General features: G+C 49.3%; 1 protein-coding gene across 1 annotated transcript in view; it reads right to left on the bottom strand.

Moving 5' to 3' along the window:
- ZNF331 (zinc finger protein 331) overlaps positions 1-4,743 on the bottom strand; it is a 21,802-nt gene extending 17,059 nt beyond the window's left edge. The window contains exon 1 of the mRNA XM_017880125.1: positions 4,642-4,743. The gene's annotated coding sequence lies outside the window, so the exon portion shown is untranslated. The remainder of the gene's footprint in view (positions 1-4,641) is intronic.
- Positions 4,744-6,681: the final 1,938 nt, after the last annotated feature.

The following is a 6,681-nucleotide window of genomic DNA, read 5'->3' as shown; positions in this document are numbered from 1 at the left end:
TTTTTTTTTTTTTGAGACAGGGTCTGACTGTTGCCCAGGCTGCAGTACAGTGACTGTTCACAGGTACCATCCCACTACTGATCAGCACAGGAGTTCTGACCTCCTCTATTTCTGACCTGGGCCGGTTCACCTAAGCCTGTGTTCTTAATTTCACCAAAACATCTCTTTCCACATTATATGTACCTTGTTTTATTTTATTTATTTATTTTTATTTTATTTTATTTTTTGAGATGGAGTCTTGCTCTGTTGCCAAGGCTAGAGTACAGTGGCTCGATCTCAGCTCACTGCAGTCTCCGCCTCCCGAGTCCCAGCGATTCTCCTGCTCAGCCTGCCAAGAAGCTGGGATTACAGGCATGTGCCACCATGCCCGGCTAATTTTGTATTTTTAGTAGAGATGGGGTTTTGCCATGTTGGCCAGGCTGGTCTTGGAACTCCTGACCTCAAGTGATCCACCTGCCTTGGCCTCCCAAAGTGCTGGGATTACAGGCATGAGCCACTGCGCCCAGCGTGAATCTTGTGTTCTATGTGAAATGGAAGATACATGTGAACATTTTTAACTATTGTCATCTTATCACCTAATTCTTTTATCTTGCAAATGTTACTTATACAGTCTTTATTTGTTACTTGTATCTATAACCTTGTTAATGTTATCCAGAAAGTCCATATTTGTAAGGCACCCGATGATTACTTAGAATTTATCAGTGATTACTGTCATGTTCCGGGAAAGAAACATTAAAATTCTAGAATCTCTAGTTATTTTATTTCTTGAGACAGATGCTTGTTCTGTCACCCAGGCTGGAGTGCAGTGGCACAATCTAGGCTCACTGCAACCTCCACCTCCCAGGTTCAAGCGATTCTCCTGCCTCAGCCGCCCAAGTACCTGGGATTACAGGTGTGCGCCACCATGCCTGCCGAATTTTTGTATTTTTTGTAGAGACAGGGTTTCACCATGTTGGCCAGGCTGGTTTTGAATTCCTGACTTCAGGTGATCTACCCACCTCGGCCTCCCAAGTGCTGTAAGCCACTGCGCCTGGCCTTCTAGTTTTTTTTTTTTTTCTTTGAGATGGTCTCACTCTTTCACCCAGGCTGGAGGGCAGTGGTGGGATCACGGCTCATTGCAGCCTTAACCTCCTGGGCTGAAGGGATCCTCCCACTTCAGCTTCCTAAGTAGCTAGGACCACAGGCACACACCACCATGCCTGGCTTGTTTTTTAAATGTTTGGAGAGATGAGGTCTCACTACGTTGCTCAGGGTGGTCTCAAACTCCTGGCCTCAAGCAATCATTCCGCCTTAGAATCTAATTTTAAAGGCTGTCTTTCTTGATAATTGGCTGCTATAGATTAGATTTAAAACTAGATTTAAAGAGTCTCTGGTGTATTCACATGATTAATTAGCAAAATTCCATGCTCCAGAAAGAAAACACATCCATGCTGAAAGGCAAAAAGGAGGACTACAAACACTAATTACAAAAACAAGGACTAGAAACAGTAATTACCTCTGCATTATACAATTATGGGTAATTTAGAGAGTGTTCTCTAAGAGCTCCTTAGGGACCAATTTTTTTTCCCCCAGCAGGCCTGCATTAATCCCATTATCATAAATTGAACGAGGCCACGAGCAGTGGCTCAGGCCTGTAATCGCAGCACTTTGGGAGGCCGAGGCAGGCAGATCACAGGGTCAGGAGATTGAGACCATCCTGGCTAACACAGTGAAACCCCGTCTCTACTAAAAAATACAAAAAACTAGCCGGGCGAGGTGGCGGGCGCCTGTAGTCCCAGCTACTCGGGAGGCTGAGGCAGGAGAATGGCGTAAACCCGGGAGGCGGAGCTTGCAGTGAGCTGAGATCCGGCCACTGCACTCCAGCCTGGGCCATAGAGCGAGACTCCGTCTCAAAAAAAAAAAAAAAGGAAATTGAACGAGATAGTCCCAAATTAAAAGAAAATACCAAACACAAACATAGTTATGGGGGAGCAGGCACACTGTAGTCATTTAGGAAACTCTGAAAGCATAGGCCTGCCTCTCAAATGGGTGTATGTGTGTACATATGTTTTGAGACAGGGTCTCACGCTCTCGCCACTGGGGTACAGTGGCGTGAACACAGCTTACTGAAGCTTCGATCTCCTGGGTTCAAGAGATCCTCCCACCTCAGCCTCCCTAGTAGCTGGGACCACAGTTGCGCATTACCATGGCTGGCTAACTTTTGTATTTTTGCAGAGATGGGATCTTGCCATTTTGTCCATCTCTCAAATGTGTCTCTATGGTAATTCCAGTACTTTCAAATATGTTACCTTGCATGGCAAAGGAAAATTAAGGTTACAAATGGACTCAAAATTGCTAATCAGCTGGCTCTAAGATATGGAAGATTCTCTTACTAGAAGCAAGCGCAGGCTGGGCGTGGTGGCTCACACCTGTAATCCCAACACTCTGGGAGGCCGAGACGGGCAGATCACGAGGTCAGGAGATCGAGACCATCCTGGCTAACATGGTGAAACCCCGTCTCTACTAAAACTACAAAAAATTAGCTGGGCATGGTAGCGGGCACCTGTAGTCCCAGCTACTCGGGAGGCTGAGGCAGGAGAATGGCCTGAACCCAGAAGGTGGAGCTTGCATTGAGCTGAGATCATGCCACTGCACTCCAGCCTGGGCAATAGAGCAAGACTCCGTCTCAAAAAAAAGTGTGTGTATGGTGTATATATGTAGGTGTGTATATTTGTGTATATATGGGGTGTGTGTATATGTGTGTGTATATATGTAGGTGTGTATATCTGTATATATGGGGTGTGTATGTGTGTGTATGGTTTTTATGTGTGTATATATGTAGGTGTATATAGGTACATATATGGGATGTGTGTGTGTATATGGGGTATGTGTGAATGGCGTGTATATGTGTATATATATGTAGGTGTGTATATGCACATATGGAGTATGTGTGTGTATATGTGTATATATGGTGTGTGTACATGTGTGTATGGTGTATATATATGTAGGTGTGTATATGTATATATGGTGTGTGTGTATATGTATGTGTGTATATATGTAGGTGTGTATATGTGTGTATATATGGGATGTGTGTGGTGTGTATATATGTGTCTATATATGTAGGTGTGTATATGGGATGTGTGTATGGTATGTATATATGTTATATGTAGGTGTGTATATGTGTGTACATATGAGGTGTGTGTGTATATGTGTGTATGATGTATATATATGTAGGTGTGTATATATGGGGTATGAGTGTGTGTGTATGTTCTTGTCCATGGTTCCTGGCTCATAATCCCATAACCCTTGGTACAATCTTAATGTTAGGGCACTTTCAGCCTCAGAAGCAAGCCTCAGGAAGCAGAATCTCTCTCTCTCTCTCATCTTCTCTTGCCCTCCTTTCACCTGCCCAAAACAGGACTCTCACTCCAGAGAGGGTCCTGCCCTATAACTGTAGGAAGGAACGCTGCACTGAGAGGCTAAGAAGAATCTGAACAGATGGGCCTTGAGTTTCCCCCCTCAGTCTATTAGCATTAGATCAACTCTATTTGTCCAATCACATTTCAACACATTCGTGCATGCTACAGTCACAACTATCCAATGAAGTCTCCATAAACGGCCTAAGAAGACAGGGTGAGGAGAGCTTCTGGACAGCTGAACAAGAGGCGTCTGATAGGAAGGTATAAAACAACTCATCCACGTGCTGAAAAGGTGGCGCACCCCAATTCCATGGGAACAGAAGCTCCTGTGCTTGGGACTCTTCCAACTCTAGCCCTACATATGTCTTCATCTGGCTGTTCATTAGTATCCTTTAAAATATCCTTCGTAATAAACTGGTATATATGTTTCCCTGAATTATGAGTCAATCAAATACATTAATAGAAGCCAAAGAGTATAAGAACCCCAACCTGCGGAGGGTTAGCAAGATGTCCCAGAGGCCTGGTCTTGTGGCTAGTGGGGCAGAGTGGGACAGTCTTGTTCACAACCTGTGGAATCTGATGCCATATCCAGGTAGACGGTGTCCGAATTGAACTGCAGGACACCAACTGATGTCCACTACAACAGCTTGCTTCTCCCCACACATTCAGTCACAAAGCTTTTTTTTTTTTTTTTTTTTTTTTTTTTTTGGAGACAAAGTCTTGCTCTCTCACCCAGGCTGGAGTGTGGTGGCATGATCTCAGCTCATCACAGGTTCACAGCCTCCCAGGTTGAAGTGATTCTCCTGCCTCAGCCTCCTGAGGAGCTGGGATTACAGGCATGCACCACCAGACCCAGCTAATTTTTGTATTTTACAAAATTGGTTCACTTTATGGAAAGCCCTCAGGTTAAGGAGGATAGTTCTAGACCATTTGAGGCTGTGGTTCATTTTGTGGACCTGCAAACACCCATCTCAGTTACCTTCATATATACATTGCTCCTGATGTACAGACATCCAGACTCAGCACATAACAGCAGCACTCACTGCGCACTCACACTCCAGGGTGCGGGTCTATGGTTTTACACATGTTAATGCATTTCACCCTCCTCACAAGCCTGTCTTCAGAAGGCTCAAAAAGCTAACAGGCAGAAACAGGACTCAGGTCTTGGTCATCTACATTTAATGTTTGGTCTTAAGTCTTATAAACACATATCATTTAATTAAAAAAAAAAAAGGATACTCACCTGACCCTTTAAGATGTTTAACGATTCGTCCTCGTCCTCGGGAATGCTTTTCCTGAAGGATGCTGGCCTGGGGGAAACAGAACAAAGGGTAACACTGCCATATCTAATAACAACCAAAGAGAAATAAAGGCCCGAGATGGGTTTCTGGGCAGATTCTGAAGAGCAAGATGAGTGATTGAGATGAATGAGGCGTGGAGCTGCCCCTCCCCCTGTCTCCCTCAGGACGTGTCCCTCTACGGGAGGAATTCTACTCCGGAGGCCCCGTCTCCTGTCACTCGGCCGGCCTGCTGGAGAGCACTTCTTGGCTCTGAAGCGTCACTCATTGGCTGTTTCTGCTTGTTGTCGGTGAATTTCCTGGCGGGGCTCAGGCGTCACGTCCCTCTGTGGCCTTGTTCCTCAGGGCAGTACACTTAGTTAGGAGGAAGCAGCAGAGACGCTTGGAGCCCCAGGTTGCGCTGTCACACACCACCTGCGTCACCCCAGAAGGCGCGATCCCTCCCAGCCACAAGCCTGCCGGACGGCTCAGCCTCACCACAGCTCACGCTGTCCTGGAGACACATCTGTGCCCTCATACCACTCAACGCACAGCACCGGCACGCTGTGCGGCCCCGCCACCACACACCCGTGCAAAGGTGCCATCCGTGGCCACGGAGATCCGTCCCTGGACCGCCGCCCCACAAAACCCCCAGAGTGCACGTCACAGAGCACGGTCCCCTGGGACGCACCGCCGGAGGGTTCACAGGTGTTGGGCCTCCGTATCGACCCCACAGCTCTGGAGCCCCCGGTCACAGTTATGGGGGACCGCTGTGTCACCCCACACTCTCCAGCAAGTGCGTCACCGTCAGAACTCAGTGCCCGCCTCCCTCGGAGCCATGGCGCCATCTCACCTGCGCGACTGGCGGAGCCACAGCGTTTTAGTCACAGTGCAGAAGCGCACCCAGCGAGGCCCCACTCGCTCCCCAATGAACGCTCGCGTGCCCCGTGTCACAGTTACGGGACAGGGCGCCGCGTCGCCTCGTACTCCCACGCAAGTGCGTCATACCTCAGTCCCGCCAACCCCATCGGAGGCAGCGGCATGCGCCATCCTGGACGGGAGAGGCCTCGAGCCAGTGCGACGAGCGCGGCAAGCAGCAGCAGAGCCCGACACGCATGTGCGTGCACAGAATCCCACACGAGGCATGGTACACCCAGACCCGCTACACATGTGTGCGTGCACACAGACCCCACCCAACGCATGTGGGTGGCCAGCCTTGACAACATGTGCACCCAGACCCTCCGACAAACATGTGCGCGTGCACAGACCCTGACACATGAACACACTGACCCGCGTGCGCGCACCCTTCCCTACTCTTCCTCCTTGCCTCTCCGAAGCGCGGGACGCACGTCGGCGGTCCACCTACCAGTGCCTGGCAATGTACCCTGGGTTCCTCCCAGGTAAGCGCATGCCTACTCGGCTCAAACACAAAGGAGCTTCCGGAAGGGATGGAGGCTTGAGGGGACGTGGACATCTCTGGGGAACCAGAGCCCAAGCGCCGTGTCCCAGCATGCAGCGCCTACGTTCTGGGGCCTCTGGGAAACGTAGTCGGGACGGTCCAGGCAGGCGGCCTCCAGGGCCGTTCCCAGGCAGTGCAGCCCCACACCTGGAGTCCCATCTTGGTTCACTGCAGAACTCCCTTCCCGACTGGGAGAGGGGCTGTGTCACCCCAGCTGGGACCCCGTCGTCTAGCCTCTGAGCGGGGTGATGACGGGCGAGCCATGGCTGTCCTCAGAAGGGTATCCTCTCCTAGGCCCCTCTGGAGCGTCACCTGGAATTCTCTGCAGGCCACCAGCGAGCACAGGCTGCCCGAGCTGCTTTTCGATGTCCCTTGTTTGCTGGATTGTAAACAATGTGCAGGCCGCAGTTATGCCCGGTTAGTCACGCTCTCATTCCAAGTACTAATGCCACAGGGTCTACAGGATGTTGCAGGTACTTAACCACAGTCTCATTTTGACTCAAAATCCCACTTTTTAGAATTTATCCCAAGGAAACAGCTAGAGTAG

Source organism: Rhinopithecus bieti, unplaced genomic scaffold, assembly GCF_001698545.2.
Source record: "Rhinopithecus bieti isolate Rb0 unplaced genomic scaffold, ASM169854v2 scaffold_11744, whole genome shotgun sequence".
NCBI lineage: Eukaryota > Metazoa > Chordata > Mammalia > Primates > Cercopithecidae > Rhinopithecus > Rhinopithecus bieti.
The sequence above is the reverse complement of the archived record's forward strand: the minus strand, read 5'-3'. Positions and strand labels throughout refer to the sequence as shown.